This window comes from Callithrix jacchus, chromosome 7, assembly GCF_049354715.1.
Source record: "Callithrix jacchus isolate 240 chromosome 7, calJac240_pri, whole genome shotgun sequence".
Classification (NCBI taxonomy): domain Eukaryota; kingdom Metazoa; phylum Chordata; class Mammalia; order Primates; family Cebidae; genus Callithrix; species Callithrix jacchus.
In genome coordinates this window covers 130,461,676-130,485,092 of record NC_133508.1, presented here as the reverse complement: position 1 = coordinate 130,485,092, position 23,417 = coordinate 130,461,676, and the positions used below count along the sequence as shown (strand labels likewise).

General features: G+C 41.6%; 1 protein-coding gene across 28 annotated transcripts in view; it reads left to right on the top strand.

The window, feature by feature from the left end:
• Nucleotides 1-23,417, top strand: part of EVI5 (ecotropic viral integration site 5) — a 237,987-nt gene that overhangs the window by 1,845 nt on the left and 212,725 nt on the right. For 13 of the 28 annotated variants that reach the window (XM_078332463.1, XM_078332466.1, XM_078332455.1 and 10 more), the window contains exon 1: nt 12,158-12,431. The exons of 13 other annotated variants lie outside the window; for them this stretch is intronic. The gene's annotated coding sequence lies outside the window, so the exon portion shown is untranslated. Of the gene's footprint in view, nt 1-12,157; nt 12,480-23,417 lie in introns of those variants that run through there. 2 more of the 28 variants (XM_078332464.1, XM_078332444.1) reach the window with 1 other exon arrangement.

Genomic DNA, 23,417 nt, shown 5'->3' with positions numbered 1-23,417 from the left:
GCATGCCACCATGCCCTGCAAAGTTAAAGCTATTCTTATAACTCCAGTGCATGGTGGCCATAGCTTTTTATTTGAGTACCTTTCAGATTTGTATACTAGAAAGTAATGAGCCTGGTAAGATAGGCTGTTACTATTTTACTGTGAGCCTTCATTTAAAAAAAAAAGTTTTGAACATTAGTAGGTGTTGAAATAGAGTATTATGTCTCCTTTTTCTTTAATAGTGCTACCAATAGGACTTCCTGTTGGATGGAAATGTTCTATATCTGTGCTGTTAGACAGTAGCCACTAGCCACGTGTGCTATGACTGAGCACTTGAAGTATGTGAATATGACTATGAAACTGAACTTTTAATTTAAGTTTATTTATTTTTGAGACAGGGCCTCACTCCGGCACACAGGCTGGAGTGCAGCGGCATGATCTCAACTCACTGGAACCTCCACCTCCTGGGCTCAGGTGACCCTCCCACCTCAGTCTCCAGAATAGCTACAGTTGTGCCACCACACCTGGCTGAGTTTTTATTTTGATTTTTGTAGAGACAGGGTCTGACTATGTTGCTCAGGCTGGCCTCAAACTCTTAGCCTCAAGTTATCCTCTTGTCTTGGCCTCCCAAAGTACTGGGATTACAGGCATGAACCACCACGACTGGCTTAATTTAAGTTTAAATGTAAATAGTCACATGTGGCTAGTGTCTCTAGTGGCTGCTGTATTGGACATTGCAATCCTAGAATGTGCCTGAGATACTCTGGTTCTCTAAAAAAGCTCCAAATACCAGGTGCCCAGGGTGAGGGAGGAATATTGCTCACCAGTGGGTTTGACTTCTCTGGTGAGTCCTCCTTTGTACCTTGGGTTGTTTTTGCCTTTCAGAGGAAGATCTCCTTTGATTTCCTTTCTGTGAGCAATGGAGCTGACTTAAACACCGTTGGCAGTTTAGAGCATGGTGTTTCAGGGTTTAATCCTTGCTAGGTTTAGAGGGGTTCCCCTCCCAGACAGTGACCAAATCAATGCTAAGGGTGTACAGTATTAGAACATAGAAAACTTTGAATTGCTCACTGAATATGCCACAAATAAAACTATTTGAAAAGGTGCTGCTGCCCACTGCACGCTGCATCCTCCATCTTCTACTCCACATGTGGAGTTCCAGGATATGAGCAGTAGAGTGGCAGGAGCTGGAGCAGAGGTGGTGGTGGGTGAAATTCACACCGTGGAGTTTCACTTATGCAAATACTCAAGCACTTGTGAGAGGTCAGAATTAGTTCTTTCTTTGGTTAGAATGAGCTATTTCAGTTAGATGTTACAGTGTAAGCTTTTTCACTAAATAAACTGGTGTGCTCAGGGTGAGTGAAAGAAAGGGGTAAATCAGGGTTAGTGCTGGAGGATCAGAGCTAATGACACAAGCTTCTCTCCTCAGGCCAATGCATCTGAGATACATCTCAGGCACTTAAGCACAGCAGTGCTAAGTTGATATAAATTATAAACACACACATAGACAAATATATAAAAGCATATAATATGAATATTACATATGTAAATATAAATTGTGTCACTAAAATCAACACCAAGCTTTTTTTTTATTTATAAGATTTTTTTCTATTTTTAATTTTTAAAAAAAATTTTTTTATTGCATTTTAGGTTTTGGGGTACATGTGCAGAACATGCAAGACAGTTGCATAGGTACACACATGGCAGTGTGTTTTGCTTCCTTTCTCCCCTTCACCCACATTTGGCATTTCTCCCCAGGCTATCCCTCCCCAGCTCCCCCACCCCACGCTGGCCCTCCCCTTTGCCCCCAATAGACCCCAGTGTTTAGTACTCCCCTCCCTGTGTCCATGTGTTCTCATTTTTCATCACCCGCCTATGAGTGAGAATATGCGGTGTTTCATTTTCTGTTCTTGTGTCAGTTTGCTGAGAATGATGTTCTCCAGATTCATCCATGTCCCTACAAACGACACGAACTCATCATTTCTGATTGCTGCATAATATTCCATGGTGTATATGTGCCACATTTTCCCAATCCAGTCTATCATCAATGGGCATTTGGGTTGGTTCCAGGTCTTTGCTATTGTAAACAGTGCTGCAATGAACATTCGTGTGCATGTGTCCTTGTAGTGGAAAGATTTATAGTCCTTTGGATATATACCCAGTAATGGGCTTGCTGGGTCAAATGGAATTTCTATTTCTAAGGCCTTGAGGAATTGCCACACGGTCTTCCACAATGGTTGAACTAATTTATACTCCCACCAACAGTGTAAAAGTGTTCCTTTTTCTCCACAGACTCTCCAGCATCTGTTGTCTCCAGATTTTTTAATGATCGCCATTCTAACTGGCGTGAGATGGTATCTCAATGTGGTTTTGATTTGCATCTCTCTAATGGCCAGTGATGATGGGCATTTTTTCATATGATTGTTGGCCTCATCTATGTCTTCTTTTGTAAAGTGTCTGTTCATATCCTTTGCCCATTTTTGAATGGGCTTGTTTGTTTTTTTCCTATAAATCTGTTTGAGTTCTTTGTAAATTCTGGATATCAGCCCTTTGTCAGATGGGTAAACTGCAAAAATTTTTTCCCATTCTGTTGGTTGCCGATTCACTCTAGTGACTGTTTCTTTTGCCGTGCAGAAGCTGTGGAGTTTGATTAGGTCCCATTTGTCTATTTTGGCTTTTGTTGCCAATGCTTTTGGTGTTTTGGTCATGAATTCCTTGCCTACTCCTATGTCCTGGATGGTTTTGCCTAGATTTCCTTCTAGGGTTTTTATGGTGCCAGGTCTTGCGTTTAAGTCTTTAATCCATCTGGAGTTAATTTTATTGTAAGGTGTCAGGAAGGGGTCCAGTTTCTGCTTTCTGCACATGGCTAGCCAGTTTTCCCAACACGATTTATTAAACAGGGAATCCTTTCCCCATTGCTTGTTTTTGTCAGGTTTATCAAAGATTGTATGGTTGTAGATATGTTGTGTTGCCTCCGATGCCTCTGTTCTGTTTCATTGGTCTATATCTCTGTTTTGGTACCAGTACCATGCTGTTTTGATTACTGTAGCCTTGTAGTATAGTTTGAAATCCGGTAGTGTGATGCCCCCCGCTGTGTTCTTTTTGCTTAGAATTGACTTGGCTATGTGGGCTCTCTTTTGGTTCCATATGAAGTTCATGGTGGTTTTTTCCAGTTCTGTGAGGAAAGTCAATGGTAGCTTGATGGGGATAGCATTGATTCTGTAAATTACTTTGGGAATTATAGCCATTTTCACGATATTAATTCTTCCTATGAAGAATTAATAGGAACATGGAATTAATGAACATGGAATGTTTCTCCATCTGTTTGTGTCCTCTCTGATTTCATTGAGCAGTGGTTTGTAGTTTTCCTTGAAGAGGTCCCTTACATTCCTTGTGAGTTGTATTCCTAGGTATTTTATTCTTTTTGAAGCAATTGTGAATGGCAGTTTGTTCTTGATTTGGCTTTCTTTAAGTCTGTTATTGGTGTAGAGGAATGCTTGTGATATTTGCACATTGATTTTATATCATGAGACTTTGCTGAAGTTGCTTATCAGTTTCAGGAGTTTTTGGGCTGAGGCGAGGGTCTTCTAGGTATACTATCATGTCGTCTGCAAATAGAGACAATTTGGCTTCCACCTTTCCTATTTGAATACCCTTTATTTCTTTTTCTTGCCTGATTGCTCTGGCTAGAACTTTCAGTACTATATTGAATAGGAGTGGTGAAAGAGGGCATCCTTGTCTAGTGCTGGATTTCAAAGGGAATGCTTCCAGTTTTTGCCCATTAAGTATGATATTGGCTGTTGGTTTGTCGTAAATAGCTTTTATTACTTTGAGATATGTTCCATCGATATCGAGTTTATTGAGGGTTTTTAGCATAAAGGGCCATTGAATTTTGTCAAATGCCTTCTCTGTGTCAATTGAGATAATCATGTGGTTTTTGTTTTTGGTTCTGTTTATGTGGGGAATTATGTTTATAGACTTGCGTATGTTGAACCAGCCTTGCATCCCGGGATGAATCCTACTTGATCGTGATGGATAAGTTTTTTGATTTGCAGTTGGCTTGCCAATATTTTATTGAAGATTTTTGCATCTATGTTCATCATGGATATTGGCCTGAAATTTTCTTTTCTTGTTGGGTCTCTGCTGGGTTTTGGTATCAGGATGATATTGGTCTCATAAAATGATTTGGGAAGTATTCCCTCTTTTTGGATTATTTGGAGTAGTTTCAGAAAGAATGGTACCAGTTCCTCTTTGTGTGTCTGGTAGAATTCGGCTGTGAACCCATCTGGACCTGGGCTTTTTTTGTGTGGTAGGCTCTTAATTGCTGCCTCGACTTCTGACCTTGTTATTGGTCTATTCATAGTTTCAGCTTCCTCCTGGTTTAGGCTTGGGAGGACACAGGAGTCTAGGAATTTATCCATTTCTTCCAGGTTTACTAGATTATGTACATAGAGTTGTTTGTAATATTCTCTGATGATGGTTTGAATTTCTGTGGAATCTGTGGTGAATTCCCCTTTATCATTTTTTATTGCATCCATTTGGTTGTTCTCTCTTTTCTTTTTAATCAATCTGGCTAGTGGTTTGTCTATTTTGTTGATCTTTTCAAGAAACCAGCTCTTGGATTTATTGATTTTTTGAAGGGTTTTTTGTGTCTCTATCTCCTTCTGTTCAGCTCTGATCTTAGTTATTTCTTGTCTTCTGCTAGGTTTTGAATTTTTTGATCTTGCTCCTTTAGCTCTTTCAATTTTGATGATAGGGTGTCAATTTTGGATCTCTTTATTCTCCTCATATGGGCACTTATTGCTGTATATTTTCCTCTAGAGACTGCTTTAAATGTGTCCCAGAGATTCTGGCATGTTGTGTCTTCGTTCTCATTGGTTTCAAAGAACTTCTTTATTTCTGCCTTCATTTCATTGTTTATCCAGTCAACATTCAAGAGCCAGTTGTTCAGTTTCCATAAAGCTGTACGGTTCTGAGTTGGTTTCTGAATTCTAAGTTCTAACTTGATTGCACTATGGTCTGAGAGACTGTTATGATTTCAGTTGTTTTGCATTTGCTGAGGAGTGCTTTACTTCCAATTATGTGGTCAATTTTAGAGTAGTTGTGATGTGGTGCTGAGAAGAATGTATATTCTGTGGATTTGGGGTGGAGAGTTCTGTAAATGTCTATCAGGTTTGCTTGTTCCAGGTCTGAGTTCAAGCCCTGGATATCCTTGTTGATTTTCTGTCTTGTTGATCTGTCTAATATTGACAGTGGAGCATTAAAGTCTCCCACTATTATTGTGTGGGAGTCTAAGTCTCTTTGTAAGTCATTAAGAACTCGCCTTATGTATCTGGGTGCTCCTGTATTGGGTCTGTATATGTTTAGGATCGTTAGCTCTTCTTGTTGTATCGATCCTTTTACCATTATGTAATGGCCTTCTTTGTCTCTTTTGATCTTTGTTGCTTTAAAGTCTATTTTATCAGAGATGAGAATTGCAACTCCTGCTTTTTTTTGCTCTCCATTTGCTTGGTAAATCTTCCTCCATCCCTTTATTTTGAGCCTTTGTGTATCCTTGCATGTGAGATGGGTTTCCTGGATACAGCACACTGATGGATTTTTGTTTTTTAATCCAATTTGCCAGTCTCTGTCTTTTGATTGGTGTATTTAGTCCATTTACATTTAGGGTTAATATTGTTATGTGTGAATTTGATACTGCCATTTTGATGCTTGCTGGCTGTTTTGCTTGTTAGTTGATGTAGATTCTTCATTATGTTGATGCTCTTTAGCATTTAGTGTGATTTTGGAATGGCTGGTACTGGTTGTTCCTTTCTATGTGTAGTGCCTCTTTTAGGAGCTCTTGTAAAGCAGGCCTGGTGGTGACAAACTCTCTGAGTACTTGCTTGTTCACAAAGGATTTTATTTTTTCTTCACTTCTGAAGCTCAGTTTGGCTGGATATGAAATTATGGGTTGAAATTTCTTTTCTTTAAGGATGTTGAATATTGGCCCCCACTCTCTTCTGGCTTGTAGAGTTTCTGCCGAGAGATCTGCTGTGAGTCTGATGGGCTTCCCTTTGTGGGTGACCCGGCCTTTCTCTCTGGCTGCCCTTAGTATTTTCTCCTTTATTTCAACCCTGGTATATCTGACGATTATGTGCCTTGGGGTTGCTCTTCTTGCGGAATATCTTTGTGGTGTTCTCTGTATTTCCTGCATTTGAGTGTTGGCCTGTCTTGCTAGGTTGGGGAAATTTTCCTGGATAATATCCTGAAGAGTATTTTCCAGCTTGGATTCATTCTCTTCGTCACATTCTGTTACACCTATCAAACGTAGGTTAGGTCTTTTCACATAGTCCCACATTTCTTGGAGACTTTGTTCATTCCTTTTTGCATTTTTTTCTCTGATCTTGGTTTCTCGTTTTATTTCATTGAGTTGATTTTCGACTTCTGATATTCTTTCTTCTGCTTGGTCAATTCGGCTGTTGAAACTTGTGCATGCTTTGCAAAGTTCTAGTATTGTGTTTTTCAGCTCCTTCAATTCATTCATATTCCTCTCTAAGTTATCCTTTCTTGTTATCATTTCCTCGAATCTTTTTTCAAATCTTTTTTCAAGGTTCTTAGTTTATTTGCATTGATTTAAAACATGTTCTTTTAGCTCACAAAAGTTTCTCATTATCCACGTTCTGAAGTCTAATTCCGTCATTTCGTCACAGTCATTCTCCCTCCAGCTTTGTTCCCTTGTTGATGAGGAGTTTTGGTCCTTTGTAGGAGGTGAGGTGTTCTGGTTTCGGGTGTTTTCCTCCTTTTTGTGCTGGTTTCTTCCCATCTTTGTGCATTTATCCACCTGTTGTCTGAGTAGTTGCTGACTTTTCGATTGGGTCTCTGAGTGGACGCTCAGATTGTTGATGATGAAGTATTTCTGTTACTTGGTTTTCCTTCTACCAGTCTAGCCCCTCCACTGTATGACTGCTGAGGTCCACTCCAGGCCCTGCTAGTCTGGGGTGCACCTATAGCAGCTGCGGAACAGTGAGGGATGCTACCAGTTTGTTTTTCTGCTATCTTTGTCTCAGAATGATGCCTGCCAAATGTCAGTCTTCTGGATATAGAGGGGTCAGGGAGCTGCTTGAGGAGATAGTCTGTACTTTATAGGAGCTCAAGTGCTGAGCTGTGAGCTCTGTTCATTCAGAGCTGTTAGGCTGCTATGTTTAATTCTGCTGCAGCAGAACTCATTAAAAAACTCCTTTTTTTTCTCAGATGCTCTGTCTCGGGGGTGGGGGGTTTGGGGCTTTCTTTATGAGTGTCCGTATCGCTGTCCTGCCCAGCTAGGAGGCAGTCTAGTCACTATTTGCCTGCCGAGGCTCCGCCCTGCTGGTGTGAGGTCCGCCCTGTTGCTGCAGGCTCTGCCCTGCTGCTGCGGTCTCCACCCTGCTGCCACGGGCTACGCCCTGCCACAGAGTCTCTCTGTTGTGATGGGTTGCCTCGGCAACGGCAGGCCTCCCCGCGTTCACCGAGAGCTTCAATCCTGGGTTGTTCTCACTGTGCCATCTTGAGTCCGTCCTTCTATTTTTAATTTTTTTAAATTGCATTTTAGGTTTTGGCTTACATGTGAAGAACATGCAAGACAGTTGCATAGGTACATACGTGGCAGTGTGATTTGCTGCCTTCCTCCCCTTCACCTATATCTGGCATTTCTCTGCATGCTATCTTTCCCCAAACCAAGCTTGTTTTTAATAATTCATTCAAAATACATTGAACAGCTACTGCACAAAGTACTGGGACTACTGGAGAAGCTTAAGACAAAAATATTGCTTGTGATAGTGTGTGCCTGTAGTCCCAGCCACTCAAGAAGCTGAGGCAGAAGGATGGCTTATATCCAGGAGTCCAAGTCCAGCCTGACCAACATAGTGAGACCCAGTCTTTTAAAATAATGAAATAAAATGAAACCACAAACCTCACACAAAAAGACAAAATATGATTTCAATCATTGTGAAGCTCTTGATCTAGTAGATGAGTAATGCATATAAACCAAAATATTACAGTTTCAGAGAAGTGCTATAGGGCCTAATGTTTAACTACTTCTGGCATTCAACTGACTGTGTTCAAAGCTCTGCCACCGTTTTCCAGGGATATAAACTGAGGCAAGTTATATGGTATTTACTAAATTTCAGCTTCTTCATACGCAAGGGGGTTATGATAATAATACCTACCCCATGAGGACAGTATGAGAATTAAACAAAATAGTGTGTGCATAGCCTTAGCCAATACCCATACATGTTGAGTGCTCAACAAGGTGTTAGCTAGTAGATTTTAAAATTTTATTTGTTTTTTATAATTTTTTTTTTGAGACAGAGTTTCAGCTCTGTAGCATCCAGGCTGGAGTGCAGTGGTGTGGTTTTGGCTCACTGCAACCTCCACCTCCTGGGTTCAAGCAATTCTCTGCCTCAGCCTCTTGAGTAACTGAGATTACAGGCTCCTGCCTCATGCCTGGCTAATTTTTTTGTACTTTTAGTAGAGATGGGGTTTCACCATCTTGGCCAGTCTGGTCTTGAACTCCTGACCTCGTGATCCACCCGCCTCGGCCTCTCAAAGTACTGGGATTACAGGTGATTTTTTTTTTTCGAGATGGAGTCTCTCACTTTGTTGCTCAGGCTGGAGTGCAGTGGCTCGATCTCGGCTCACTGCAATCTCCAACCTCCCCCTACCCCTCCCCTGGGGGTTCAAATCATTCTCCTATCTCAGTCTCCCCAGGAGCTGGGATTATAGGTGCATGCCACCGTACCCAGCTAATTTTTTTTTTTTTGGTACTTTAGTAGAGACAGGGTTTCACCATGTTACCCAGGCTGGACTTGAACTCCTGAGCTCAGGCAATTCACCTGCCTTTGCCTCCCCAAGGAGTGAGCCACAGGTTACCCAGGCTGGACTTGAACTCCTGAGCTCAGGCAATTCACCCGCCTTTGCCTCCCCAAGGAGTGAGCCACAGGGCCCGGCCACTGTTTTTTTTTTTTTTTTAATTTTTTTAAGTGATTTATTTAGAGAGAGAGAGAGAGAGAAACAGGAGGGGAGAAAGAAACTAACTCTCATGCTGAGTGAGAGAATCCAGAAATATGGAATCCAGGAGAGGAAAGCAGCTTCCACACTGAGTGGAAGGGAATAGAGAGAGATGGAATTTAGGAGGGGAATTTAGGAGAGTGTGGAAAGGGATCCCAGAGGGGAAATCCAGGAAAGAGAAAGATGGCTTCCATGAGGGTGTTCATGGGAGGGGACCCAAACATGGAGTCCCCTTTTTTTTTAAGATGGGGTTTCACCATGATGGCCAGGCTGGTCTTGAACTCCTGACCTCAGGTGATCCACCCACCTCGGCCTCCCAAAGAGCTAGGATTACAGGCAGGAGCCGCCGTGCCTGGCTCATTTTTTTTTCCTATTTTTAAATTTATTTTGTATTATTTTTATTTTTTATTTTATTTTCTTCATTTTTTATAGTTTTTAAGGTAAAATTTGTATTCGCTGAAATGTTACCTGCATATTTTTGACAAGTGAATATACTTATGTAACTCATATCCCTATCAAGATAGAGACCATTTTTACCATCCAGAAATTTCTCTCCTGTACTGTCCCAGTTAATCCCCTGCCACAAGAAACCACTGTTAGGATTTTTTCACCACAGATTAATTTTACCTTTTCTAGAATTTCAGATACATGGAACAGTATGACACTCTTGTGTCATTTATTTATCTTCATATAGATAATTCATATACTTTTAAAAAGGTATGATTTTAAGCCTTTTGGGCATGCAGTAAAAATCTCCTTCCCACCTATATCCATCAATCACTCAATCTTCCTCTTCTCTCTCTCTCTCTCTCTCTCTCTCTCTCTCTCTGTCTCTATTTTATTTTTCAGACAGGATCTTACTCTGTCACCCAGGCTGGAGTGCAGTGGTGTGATCATGGCTCACTGCAGCCTCACCCTTCCAGCCTCAAGCAATCCTCCTGCTTCAATCTCCCAAGTAACAGGACTACAGGTGCTGGCCACCACACCTGGCTAATTTTTTTTTTTTTTTGTATTTTTTGTAAAGATGGGATTTCACATGTTGCCCAGGCTAGTCTTGAACTCCTGATCTTAAGTGATCCGCCAGCCTAAGCCTTCCAAAGTGCTTGGATTATAGGCATGAGCCACTCTGCCTGGCTCAGTCTTCTTTCCTTGAAGCAACCAATGTTATTGGTTTTATGTGGGACATCCATGTCTTATCATTATTAATTCAGGTGTCTATACAAGGCTATTTGAGAACTGTTTTAAAGGTTACCCAACAAATCTTGTGACAACCCAGCTAAAATGATATAAAATCAGTTTTAATATAACTGAAGTTTTTAGATTCTGATTCCAAATGTCAGACTGTTACATTTTACCTTTGCCCGACTTTATGCCAAATTTAGTTCAAGTTCTAGCATTTATAATTTTCATTTACTGAACAAATATGTATTTAACAAATATGGAAATAAAACTATGAACCAAACAAAATCAAATCCTGGGCTTACGGAGCTAATAGTAAAAAGTTCACCATTATAACCACCCAATTACAGTTTCATGTGATGTGACAGGAGTAAGAGAGCACCGCAGGGAGGTCAGAAAGTGCTTCTCAGAGGTAGATACTAGCGCTGTTGTCAGAAGGATGAGGACTGAAAACTTTCCGGGCACAGAACAAAGCATGAGCAAAAGCTCTGTTGAGGCCAGGAAGCTGGTATATAGGGAATAAAAGAGGCCAGTGTGGCTGGAGCACAGAGAACAGTGTGGAAATGGTCTCAGCAGTGAGAAGTGGTGGAGAGGTGAGCAAGGCACCTGGTCATTCAGGGCTTAGGTAGTTGGAGTTTTGTCTAAGAGAATGGGAAGGTGTTTAAGTGGTTTAGCCTGGGAAGTGACACGGTTACATTGTATTTTGCAAAAGTCACTCTGCCTGCTGTATTGAGATTATAGAGGTGATAAAGGGGATATGGGTAAACCACAAGAAGACTAGGTTAGTAATCCCTTTACCCCCTGGCCCCAGGTGAAGGTAGCCTAGACTAGGATGGTGATGGAGGAGATAGAAGAGGACAGATTCAAGGACAATTTGTAAGGTAAAAGCCAATAGAATTTGCTGACTGATGGAATATTAAGAAGAGAGAGGTACATTATTAAGGACGTATCTTAGTTTTCTTATGTAAGATGAATTCAGTTGCAATAAAATTGTTAATTGAAATTGACTTTAAATAATGGCACGACCTAAAGTTATGTAAACATTTGCGTCAGATAAAATTTCAAGTTTTCAAAGGTTTTAGCTGGGTGGAGGGCATGGCCTTACTTCCTATTTCTTGGTATTTCCTAATCTTGTTGGGAAAAAAAAAAAAAGTGTGTGTGTGTGTGTGTTTTATCTGAAATGCTTTGTTTAGTGGAAGCCCATCTGTGAATTCTGTCTTATAAATTCAAATTAGAAAATAACTAGGGATACCTAATTTCTAGACAAACAATTTTGGAGTTTCTTGTGCTGATAATTATAATTTTTGTCACTTCTAAACATACAGTGAAAGTAACCTGTATTGCCTTTTTCATTTTTCTTGCCTGCTTTTCCTGGATCAGAATTAATAGGCTGTTTACTTTCCTTCTAAGAATTTCTTCGTTGATACTGGAGGGCTGCCCGGCTGACTCTTATATATTTGTGCCCATGTTCTGCCCCCTGCAGGAGTCTGCATAAACCTAGTGCGTAGAGACGTGGAAGAGTACATTACAAGTGGCATTTACAGGTTGATTATTGTTTTTGAGAGTGCCCTAAGGTCACCTCTCGGGAGAGCTCCGGGCTGTCTTCCGAAGCCTGCGCGTCTGCACCGCGTGCCTGGGGCCTGGAAGTCAGGCTCGGGGGCGGTGCGGCAGCGCGAGACCCAAAGTCCAAGGCTCAGGGTCGCTTCGGGACCCCCCAGGAGGTGTGTCTTCTGTCGCTTTAATATGCAAGGGGCGGTTCAAGTGGCGGGGGGAAGTCGACGATTTGCAGGGCTGAGGGCTGGCGCTTTGAAAGAGAGGCGGAGGGGAGAGATGGATTTCCCCGCCCCGCTGCACTCCGTCCAATCCCTTCGGCTTCTCCTTTTCTCAGTCGGCCCGCCCGGACCCTAACCTGCTCGAACCAATTCTGCTGTAGAGGCGGCCGGGTCTCTTTAAGGCCCTAATGCGCCTGCGCCTTGGGCTCTCCTGACGCGGCCCGGCCGGACTCTGGAAGAGCCAGCGGGCCGGCAGGCTTACGGGCTGGCCTCGGTTCCGACAACCACGGTGCCAGGAGGGGGAGGTGAGGGTCGCGAGGCAGCTATGAGTTTCTGAGTGAGCGCTGTGCTTTTGGGAATGCTGGACGGGCGACCCGCGGAGCCAGGACCGGGGCCGAGGCGCTGAGAAGCAGCGGCGCGGCTGCCGGCTGGATGGGAAATTAATGTTTACAGCGAAGTCCAACCAACGTTTCCAAGGTGAGGGGCGCCGCGCCAGGCCGGGCAGGCCGGGAGGCCAGGCAGGCGGTGAGTCCGGGTTCCGCTGGCGCACAGCTGGGCCGAGGCGCGGCGGGCGGGGGAAGTCGCAAGTTTTGCTGCGCTAGCGGGGCGGGTGCGCCCGGCCCCGCCAGGGCCTAAGTTCCTTGCGCTCGCTTCCTCGCCTGCCGCCGCCGCCGCCCGCAGCCCTCCTTTTCGTGGGCGCTGGGGAAGAAACTCGCTGGCGGGTCTAACAGTGTATCCCAGGGAGGTGGAGGGACGGAGCAGCTTCAGGGACACGTCCTCGTAAATCCTGTGGAGGACACTGACCCTGTACCCCACCCTCGAGGCCAGAAGTCGGTTCCCTCAGCGGACCTGAGGGGCGAGAGCCTCGCGCCCCTTGCTTGCAAAGTTGGCTTCTTTACTTTGCCTCCTGGATTCTGCCTATGGCGTGTCTCCAGGCTGGTGATGGGCAAGGCAGGTGAGCCAGGTCCAGGATGCGCTTGAGGAGCGTTTGCAGCCATCACTGAATCACCTTATGACTAGTGGGGCAAGCCTCAAATTAACCGCAGGATTTCCGGTAGGTTGGATTGTGGTGTTGGTGTTTGCACTCCAGAGAGTTGCTGTGATTTACCTGTGTCTGTCTTTGGGGCTTCTTATGTGATCTCATTTGCCATCCTTTCATCCAAGAGTTAGCCAAGACTTTTGGAATGGTTTCCTCGCTTTCCTCCTATCTGTTGCTGGTAGAGCTGCTTCCGAAAAGAAGTACTTTGTTGAAGTGGTATCTTTTCTTTGGGTTACAGTGTTGAATAATAAACTCCTTTCTTTGACTAAAGAATGAATCCCAGTGCTTCCTGAAGTTAAAGAAAATTGATCTGTTGGTAGTTTTTAGTCTTTGTTCTGAGCTGATATGTGTTAGTAACATTTTTTTGTTTTAAAATTTTGTCAGTAAAATTTTACCAGTGTACCAGAAGCCCTTTTTTTCTTTTTTTCTCTTTCTTTTATTTTCTTTTGTGAGACGGAATCTCACTCTATCACCCAGGCTGGAGTGCAGTGGCGGATCTTGGCTCACTGCAGCCTCCGCCTCCCGGGTTCAAGCGATCCTCCTGCCTCAGCCTCCTCAGTAGCTAGGATTACAGGCATACACCACGATGCCCGGCTAATTTTTTTTTTTTTTTTGGTATTTTTGGTAGAGACAGCGTTTCACCATGTTGGTCAGGCTGGTTTCGAACTCTTGACCTTAAGTGATCCATCTGCCTCAGCCTCCCAAAGTGCTGGGATTACAGGCGTGAACCACTATGCCCATCCCAAAAACCCTTTTTTAATATTCAGAATGCTAGCTTTAAGATTTCCAAAAACTTTGTGTCAAAGAAATCTTAGAAAAGTTATTGAAGTATAGAAAAAAGTTCACAATTATAAATGTGCAGATGTGGTGTGGCACTTTTATTTTCATAAATTAGGTGACAGTAAGGTCAGTTCATTTATGAAATTAGTGTGGTTCTGTTTCTGGATTGTTCTGTTTTATTGTGCACTGGTTATCCTTGTGTTAATATCACTGTACTGATGTAACTTTATAATAAGCCTTGATATGTGGTAATATAGGCTCCTCAACTTTGTTTCTTAAGGTTTTCTGGGCTGTTTTTGGCTCTTAGCATTTTCATATAAGTTTCAGAATCTGCTTGTCATTTTCCACAAATTTTGGAATTGGAATGGAATGTATATATAAATTTGGGGAGAACTGATGTTTTAATACTGAGTCTTTCAATTTTATATCAAAATTGAAATTCTTGAAATTACCAAGAGAAATTCCTAAAAGACCTAGATAGATGTAATAACATGGCATATCTATCTAGGTCTTTTAGGAATTTCTCTTGGTAATCAAATCTAGGGCAGGGGGATAGGGTCTGTGCTTGGCTCCCGGTGTTCTGAAAGGTGGGCAAAGGAAGGGGGCTGTGGGAAGGGGCTGCTTTTCACCAAACACACTTCTGGTTTTTGGTTTTTTTTTTTTGAGGCGGAGTCTTGCTCTGTTGACAGGCTGGAGTACAATGGTGCGATCTCAGCTCACTGCAACCTCTGCCTTTTGGGTTCAAGTAATTCTCCAGCCTCAGCCTCCCCAGTAGCTGGGACTATAGGCACATGCTACCATATCCAGCTAATTTTTGTAGAGATGGGGTTTCACTGTGCTGGCCAGGATGGTCTCTATCACTTGACCTTGTGATCTGCCCTCCTCTGCCTTCCAAAGTATTGGGATTACACATGTGAGCCACCGTGCCAAGCCACTTCTGTTTAATCCGTTGGCTTTTAGCCTTGAGCTTCACTTTACTTGAGTCTGGAGTCTCTCCAGGTATATTAGTCTATTCTCACGCTGCTATGAAGAATACCCAAGACTGGGTAATTTATAAAGAAAAGAGGTTTAATTGTCTAACAGCTCCATTTGGCTGGAGAGGCCTCAGGAACCTTACAATCATTGTGGAAGGCACCTGTTCACAGGGAAACAGAAGAGAGAAAGAGTGCCCAAAAAAGGAGGGAAGTCCCCCACCATCAGATCTTGTGAGAATTCACTATCACAATAACGTGGGGGAAATCGTCCCTGTGATTCTGTTTTCTCCACCTGGTCCTGCCCTTGACATGTGGGGATTATTACAATTTAAGGTGAGATTTGGGTGGTAACAGAGCCAAAACATATCACCAGGTTAGTGTTTCTAGAAAATACATTTATAAGATAGGAATGGTGGTGGAGGAGGGAGCCTAGAGTCCAACTTTACCTTATATAAACTTTAAACGACTTACTCTTTCGTCCCATGCATCTCCACCACTAACTCTATACTTGGGAACTCCTAGGCACTTAGATCTTGAGCCTTTCTGGGGTTCTGTGAGTTAGCCAAATCAGCTTGCTTCAGCTTTAAATCAAATCAGCTTTAAATTAAAAAAATTAAATCATGTTATCGGGCAGCTTCCTGAGTCAGAATAGGCTTAGAGAGACTCCCTCAGCTTGTTTCTTGCCTGTATTCCCTTCTGCAGGCCTGTAGGTTTAGCTTTGTCTACTCAGTCACTTATTCCTCCATCTCTTCCTGTTTTATGGAGAGAGAAAATATAAGAGCAGATATGGCTTATATTTGCTTTTATATTTCTGAGAATGTTAAAAATAGTTTTTTTAAATCTTATTTTTATTGCTCTTATCTGCTCTTATATTTCTGAGAATGTTAAAAAGAGTTTTTTAAAATCTTTTATTTTTATTGTTTTGAGATGGAGTCTTGCTCAGCTGCCCAGGCTGGAGTGCATGATGTGATCACGGTTCACCACAACCACTGTCTCCCAGGTTCAAGCGGTTTTCCCATCTGAGCCTCCCGAGTAGGTGGTATTATAGGCACCTGCCACCATACCCAGCTAATTATTATATTTTAGTAGAGATGGGGTTTCACCATGTTGGCCAGGCTGTTCTTGAACTGACCTCAGGTGATCCTCCTGCCTCGACCCCTGAAAGTGCTGGGATTATAGGCATGAGCCACTGCCCAGCCTAAACCTTCCTTTCCTTGCATACTTTTCTCCAAATTACTTTTTTTCCTGTTTGGTGTAGTCTTATTAGTAGAGGCTCTCCTCGGAGGACTGATTATCCTTGGTTGGTTGTTCATGATTAAGAGTGGGCTACTGAAAGCTGATGGGTAGCCCTGAGGTTGTAAGTAGGGCTTGAGGACATTTAGTTTTACCTAGTATTCTGGAGTTTAAAGCCATGGTTCTCCGCTTTGGTTGTACATTAGATCACATAGAGAGCTTTGAAAAAAAAAATCCCTGCTGCTAATATGTCAGAATGTCTGAGAATAGGCCCCCGGTAGCAATAATTAAAAAAAATTAGGCGTGGCTATATACAATAAAATGCACAGAATTTAAGTGTGTGGTTTCACTTTTACCATGTAACTGCCACAAGATGTAAAGGATGGCAAAAATTCTGGAAAATTTATTTATTTATTTATTTTAAATAGAGATAGGGTTTCACCATGTTGGTCAGGCTGGTCTCGAACACCTGACCTTGTGATCCACCCACCTCAGCCTCCCTAAGTGCTGGGATTACAGGCATGAGCCACGGCGCTCGGCCCACATTTCTTCATATCCCTTCTCACTCCTGGCCCAGAGGTGACCACTGTTCTGATTTCTGTCTCTGTAGATTAGCACCAGTATTTTTTAAAGCTGCCCAGATAATTCCAGTTTGTGGCTAACATTGAAACTATTGGTCTGGGTGGATTGTTTGATAAATATCTCTAGTGTATTTATCTTTCCTTTTGTCCCAGTCATATTTTCCAGAGAGTATCTTCCAGTTTTCTGCTTGGAGAGCTGAGGTCTAGTTGCCAGTATCTGGGAACTCAGGAAAGAGGGTTGGGTAAAGAGCCATAGAGCCATTTAGTATATAGGCTCACATAATCTGTCTCTGTTTGTTAGGATACCTATGTCTTCCACCTTGTATGGTTTACCCCCTTGAGATAAGAAATCTACCATCATCTGCCACATTGTGGGTGGCACTCAGCAGCTTGGAGGAAATCTAGGTTTCTAACTTTTCAGCTTTCACCTGATCCTTTTAGTCCCCCTTCCCCTCTTTGTTCTGGCACCTTTTGAGGATTTTATGGTGTAAACTGATTTGTTCTCAGTTGTCAGCATTGTTGGCTTAGAATTTGGCCATCTTTGACTAGGTCATATCCAGCTTCTTTACAGCTTCCAAAATTTTGTTGCTGTTGTCTCATTATCCCTATCCTTATGGCTTGTGTCCTAAAAACATAGTATACAATAGTAACAACACTTTGTTAATCCTTGTTTTAGTAAAGGTTTGGGAAGAAGCAAAATTAGATGTGTGTGTTCAATCTGCCGTCTCAGTCTGGAAGTCTACTGTTGCTTTCCATTATACAGAAACCTGTTGTCACTTGTTCTCCATTGTTGTCTCCTCCTTATGGGGTTATGTCTTTTAAATTTCTTCACAGTTGTCTGAAAAGTGTCAGGAGGTACAGGACCTAAATATTGGTCAAGCTGGCATTTCTTTAGAAGTCTCAAAATTCTTTTTGGAAGTGCTCATTCTCCCAGGATCTTATAATCTCAAGATTGGAGTGATTTTGAAGATAATCCAGTTTAATGAGCTATTTGATATTTTCTGTAAAGGAATTGTTCAACCTAAAATGTGGGAGACTCGTGGTAAGAGGAGATGAGTGCCTGGAGAAATGGATTGGGCTGTAGGTCTCTACAAGGGTTCTGGAGATCCATGTGTGCATTAAATGTTACATGAAAAATGATAGATCTGTAAAATTTAGTAAAAAGTCATAATGGGCCAGGCATGGTGGCTCGCACCTGTAATCCCAGCACTTTGGGAGGTTGAGGTAGGTGGATCACCTGAGGTCAGGAGACCAGCCTTGCCAACATAGTGAAATGCCATTTCTACGAAAAATACAAAAAATTAGCTGGGTGTGGTGACGTGTGCCTATAATCCCAGCTAGTTGGGAGGCTGAGGCAGGAGAATTGCTTGAACCTGGGAGATGGAGGTTGCAATGAGCTGAGATTGCACCACTGCACTCCAGCCTGTGTGACACTGAGCCAAACGCTATCTCAAAAATAAATAAATAAATAAATAAATAAGTCATGATGGTTTTATCATTTCAGTTAGTATGCTTAAATCCAATCATGGGGAGAGGCAGTACTCAGAATTTTTTATTTTGCAAAAAGCTTCTAAACTGGAAAAAGTTAGCAACTATTATTAAAGATTAATAAAGTTACGGAGATTTTTGTGTATAGTTAACATAAAGTGAATGATAAAACCACCCATTAAAGTCTCTATTTTATTTTATTTATTTATTTTTTAAATTTCATTTTTTTTTTAAGATGGGGTTTCACCATGATGGCCAGGCTGGTCATGAACTCCTGACCTCAGGTGATCCACCCACCTCAGCCTCCCAAAGTGCTAGGATTACAGGCGTGAGCCACCACGCCCAGCTCAAAGTCTCTATTTTAAATATCTCTAATAGCTTTGTTGTTCTTTGTCATTCTATAGTTTTATTTTCTTTAAAACACTTACTAAATCAGTAGCTTCCCAAATGCTGCTCTTTGAGTCAGAGTTTTTAACCATGAAGCTCATGATGAAATAGAAATTTTGTCAATGTTTATACAATTTATTCACCTTTAAATTATATCTATCCTTTTTCTGTACTAAAATGTCCTTTTTCTTATGAAGTTATGATTCTAGGATAGTAGATACATTTTTCCTTCTAATATTTGGCAAAAAATGAAAACCTGCCAGCCCTACATATTTCTCTAAAAATTAATTTTTAACAAGTTTTATATACAAAATCCCCATTGGCCTTTTCTTTCTGCCACAAGTTAATAAGTCAGTCATTTATTGCTTAACAATGGGGATATGTTCTGAGAAATGAGTTGTTAGACAATTTCACTGTTGCGTGAACATCATAGAGTACACTTACACAAACCTAAATAGTAGAGCCTACTATACACCTTGGCTGTATGGTACAGTCTATTGCTCCTAGTCTATAAACCTGCACATCAGGTTACTGTAGGCAGTTGTAACACAGTGGTACTTGTGTATCTAAATACCAAATATACAACAAAAGTACTATATTATAATCTTATGAGACCATCCTCTTGGTCCTCGCGCCCCCCCCCCCCCGCCGCCAAGATGGAGTCTTGCTCTGTCTCCCAGGCTGGAGTACCTTGGTGCTATTTTAGCGCACTGCAACTTTTGCCTCTAGGGTTCAAACTGTTCTCCTGCTTGAGCTTCCCAGTAGCTGGGATTACAGGCGCATGCTACCATGCCTAGTTAATTTTTACATTTTTATTAGAGACACAGTGTCACTGTGTTGGCCAGGCTGGTCTCAAACTCCTGACTTCAAATGATCCATCCACCTCAGCCTCCCAAAGTGCTGGGATTACAGATGTGAGCCACCACATCCAGCCACGGACCACCCTCTCATATGTGGTATCCATTGACTGAAACGTTCTTGTGTGGTGCATGACTGTATTTTACTTTTGTGTTTGTGTATAAAATTCAAGATATCAATTAGGTGACATGGGCAATTTTTACTGTCTCTCATGGTGTTATGATGGTCCTTCCTCATTGGAAGAATGTAGATTAATTAATAGTTGTTAGAACCTGTTGATTGTGACCCCATAAGTTTGTTCCCAAAGTGTCATCATGTTTCTTATTAGGTATTGCCACTAGCCTGGTGTGTTTATTTGTTGTATTTCTAGCTGTTTGTTACTGCATCTGTACTTCAAGAGAGTTTTCTCTGCTTGTACTGCCTGCAGTTTATCCTTTTAAGTGGCCAAAAACAATGTGGTTTAGTGGCTTGTTAATTGTTCTTTGTGCTCATCCAACTCACACAGTTAAACTCTATGAAAAGTGTTCCCTATAGTTAGTTAAAATGACTATTATCTGAGTTTTCCTTGTTGTTTTTGCTATTTAGTGTACTGTAAGTTTGTTATCAGGACTCTTTAAGGAACTGCTAGCTCCTTTGTTCTTGAGAGATAGGAGCAAAACTTGCTTTATTATGGGTTAATGATTTTTTTGTTTGTTCATAGGAAAACATGAGATAGAAGGAAGGATAGGGATTTTGTTTTTGAGTTGGTGTTCAAATGATTATTTGCTGTTATCTTTATCGTGAATCTTCTGTATGGCAGAAATGAATCCAGTGTGTTCATCAATTATGCTAGAGACTTTATCAGAACAGGGTTAGCAGATACTGTATAAAAGTGGAGCTTTAATGATTAATTATATAATATATTTGAATGAAATACATGAGAAAGGTAGACGAAAAATATAATATCTTTAGGCATACTAGAAATCAGGATAGTTTGGAAGACTGAGCATAATTTGATGATGAAAAGACCTTGAAGTAAGTTGAAAATGAATTTTGGGGAATAAGCCTTGAAAAATGTAGTGTCTTTGAATACAGTAGTCCTTGCTTATCTGTAGTTTTACTTAACTATGGTCAATTACAGTCTGAAAATATTAAATGGAAAATTTTAGAAATAAATAATAAGCTTTTTTTTTTTTTTTTTTTTTTTGAGACAGGGTCTTGCTTGTTGCCCAGACCGTAGTACAGTGGCATGATTATGGCTCACTGCAACCTCGACCTCCCAGGCTCAAGCAATCCTCTCACCTCAGCCTCCTCAGTAGCTCGGACTACAGGTGTGCACCACCACATCTGGCTAATTTTTTTTTCTCCTAGAGATGGGATCTTGTTATGTTGCTCAGGCTAGTCTCAAACTCCTGGGCTTAAGAGATCCTCCTGCCTTGGCATCCCAAAGTGTTGGGATTACAGGCTTGAGCCACTGCACCTGACCAATTCAATGAGTTTTGTTAAAGGTATACACCTATGTGAATTATTCCCATTGTGGTTAATCCCCATTGTTATGATTGTTTTGTTTTTAGAGATGAGGTCTCGCTCTGTTGCCCAGGTGTTATCATAGCTCAGTGCAGCCTTGAACTCCTGGGCTCAAGTGATCTTCCTGTCTCAGCCTCCTGAGTAGTTGGGACAAAGGTTGTGTGCCACCACACTTGGCTAATTTTTGGGGGTCTTACTCTGGTGCCCAGACTGGGGTTGTGATATCTTTTGCCATAGATAGTTTTTCTTGTTCTTGAACTTCACATACATAGAATAACACTGTGTATTCTTTTGTGTCTGCTTCTTTTGGTCAAAATAATGTTTTTGAAATTCATCCATGATCTTGCACATAGCAGTAGTTCTTTTTAATCCATGCATATTAATCCATTGTATGAATATAGCACAATTTATTTGTCCCTTTTCCCATTTGAATATGAACTTTATTATGAATAAAGTTGCTATTAAGTTTTTGTTTTGACAGAGTTTCAAAAAGAAAAGATTGGAATCTTGTTGCCCAGGCTGGAGTGCAGTGGCGTGATCTTGGCTCACTGCAACCTCCGCCTCCTGGGTTCAAGTGATTCTCCTGTCTCAGCCTCCAAGTAGCTGGGATGACAGGCGCCCACCACCATGTCCAGCTAATTTTTGTATTTTTAGTAGAGACAGGGTTTCACCATGTTGGGCAGGCTGGTCTTGAACTTCTATCCTCAGGTGATCCACCCGCCTCGGCCTCTCAAAGTGCTGGGATTACAGGGGTGAGCCACTGTGCCGGCTGCTATGAAGTTTTGACTGTGAGTCTTTTGTAGACATACACTTTCATTTCTCTTGGATAAATAAATAGTGGTGGAATTACCGAGTCTTAGGTCAGATGTATGTTTAACTTTAGACAACAATGCTAAACAGTTTCCCCCAAGAAATTACACTATTTTACATTGTAACCTGCAATCTATAAAAGATCTAGTTGAGTGATAAATCAGAATTGAGTTTTAGAAAGATTATTCTGGTACAGTGGGATATAAAACTTGGAACAGTGAAAACACACAGTAAAGTCACTTGAAAATTGATGTATTCTCATCCAAGGAATTGGTATGGAGGTAGAGAAACTTATGGATTCTAGTGCTATAAAGACATGGAATCCTTAGACTTGATATATGGGGTAAGGATAAGATAGGGATCAGGTGACCCCTATGTATCTGTTATAGGCTGCTAGATGTTGGTATGACAATAGAGTGAGCACAGTGGAGGAAAGGATTTAAAGGAAAGAAGGAGTGATGAATTCCATTTTGTTTGTAAGTAGCAATTGGGGGTAAAAGGAAGTATGAGATATCTCTGGGAGTGTGTGTAGGAAGGATAGAGTGGAATAGGAATGTTGGGGACTAGTAACATTGGTTACTTGTCGGCAAGTAACCTTGGTTAAGTGTGGTTTCAGAAAAATGGTAGAATAGAAGCCAGTTTGCAATGAAAAAGTGGGAGGTGAAGAAGGTAAGAGTGAAAAGTTAACATTTTTTGTAGTTGCTTAGCTGTGGGGGAGGATACAGTGAGACACAGCATACTTAGGGAGATGTAAGATCCAGTGAGATTTTGTTTTTGTTTTGTTTTTTCGAGATAGGGTCTTGCTCTGTCACCCAGACTGGGGCATGGTGGTGCATTCATGGCTCCCTGCAGCCTCGATTATTGGGCTCAAACAGTCCTCTCACCTCAGCCTCCCAAGTAGCTGGGACTACAGGCATGTGCTGCCATATCTGGCTAATTTTTATATTTTTTTGTAGCTATGGGGTTTCACCATGTTGCCCAGACTGGTCTTGAACCGCGAGCAAGCAATCCACCTGCCTTTGCCTTCCAGAGTTCTGGGATTACAGGTGTCAGTTACCATGCCCAGCCAAGATTTTTAAATATGGCAGAGCAGCATGTTTAAAAATTGAGAGCAGAAACTTGGAAGAAGGGAACAATCACATGAGCTCTAGGAGAGGGCAAAGACTATAAGCTATGACAGAAGTCTTCTGACTTTAGACAAAACACCTACTTGCCTATGGCAGGTGAGAACTAGAGAGGTGTGTATATGTGTTGTAGGTAAGTATGTAACACTTTAGATTCCTTTAATATTATTAGATTTAAAAAAATCTCTTGCAGTCCTAAATGCTTATTTGGCATCTTCTGAAAGTCAGTTATTGTGTAGTTATATATCTTTAGTTGTACTAATGTACTCTTATTGTATTGACTTGTTCCAGAAATGTCCGATTGTTTCTGTAGCCTGGCATATGGAGCTCAGGGAATTAAGACCTTAGTTTTCTATTATAGTGTAATAATTTTGAGAATTTTTTTTTCTGTTATCTTTGAAACTAACCATTGCATAAAAAAAAAAAATCAGCCTATATGAGTGGGTTTTTTTTTTTGAGACAGGGTCTCACTCTGTCGCCCAGGTTGGAGTGCAGTGGTGTGATTTTGGCTCTGCAACCTCTGTCTCCCAGGTTTGGGTGATTCTCTTTCCTCAGCCTCCCAAGTAGCTGGGAGTAGAGGCATTTGCCACCATGCCCAGCTAATTTTTTTTTTAATTTTCTTCTTTTTTTTTTTTTTTTTTTTTAATAGAGACAGGGTTTCACCATATTGGCCAGGCTAGTCT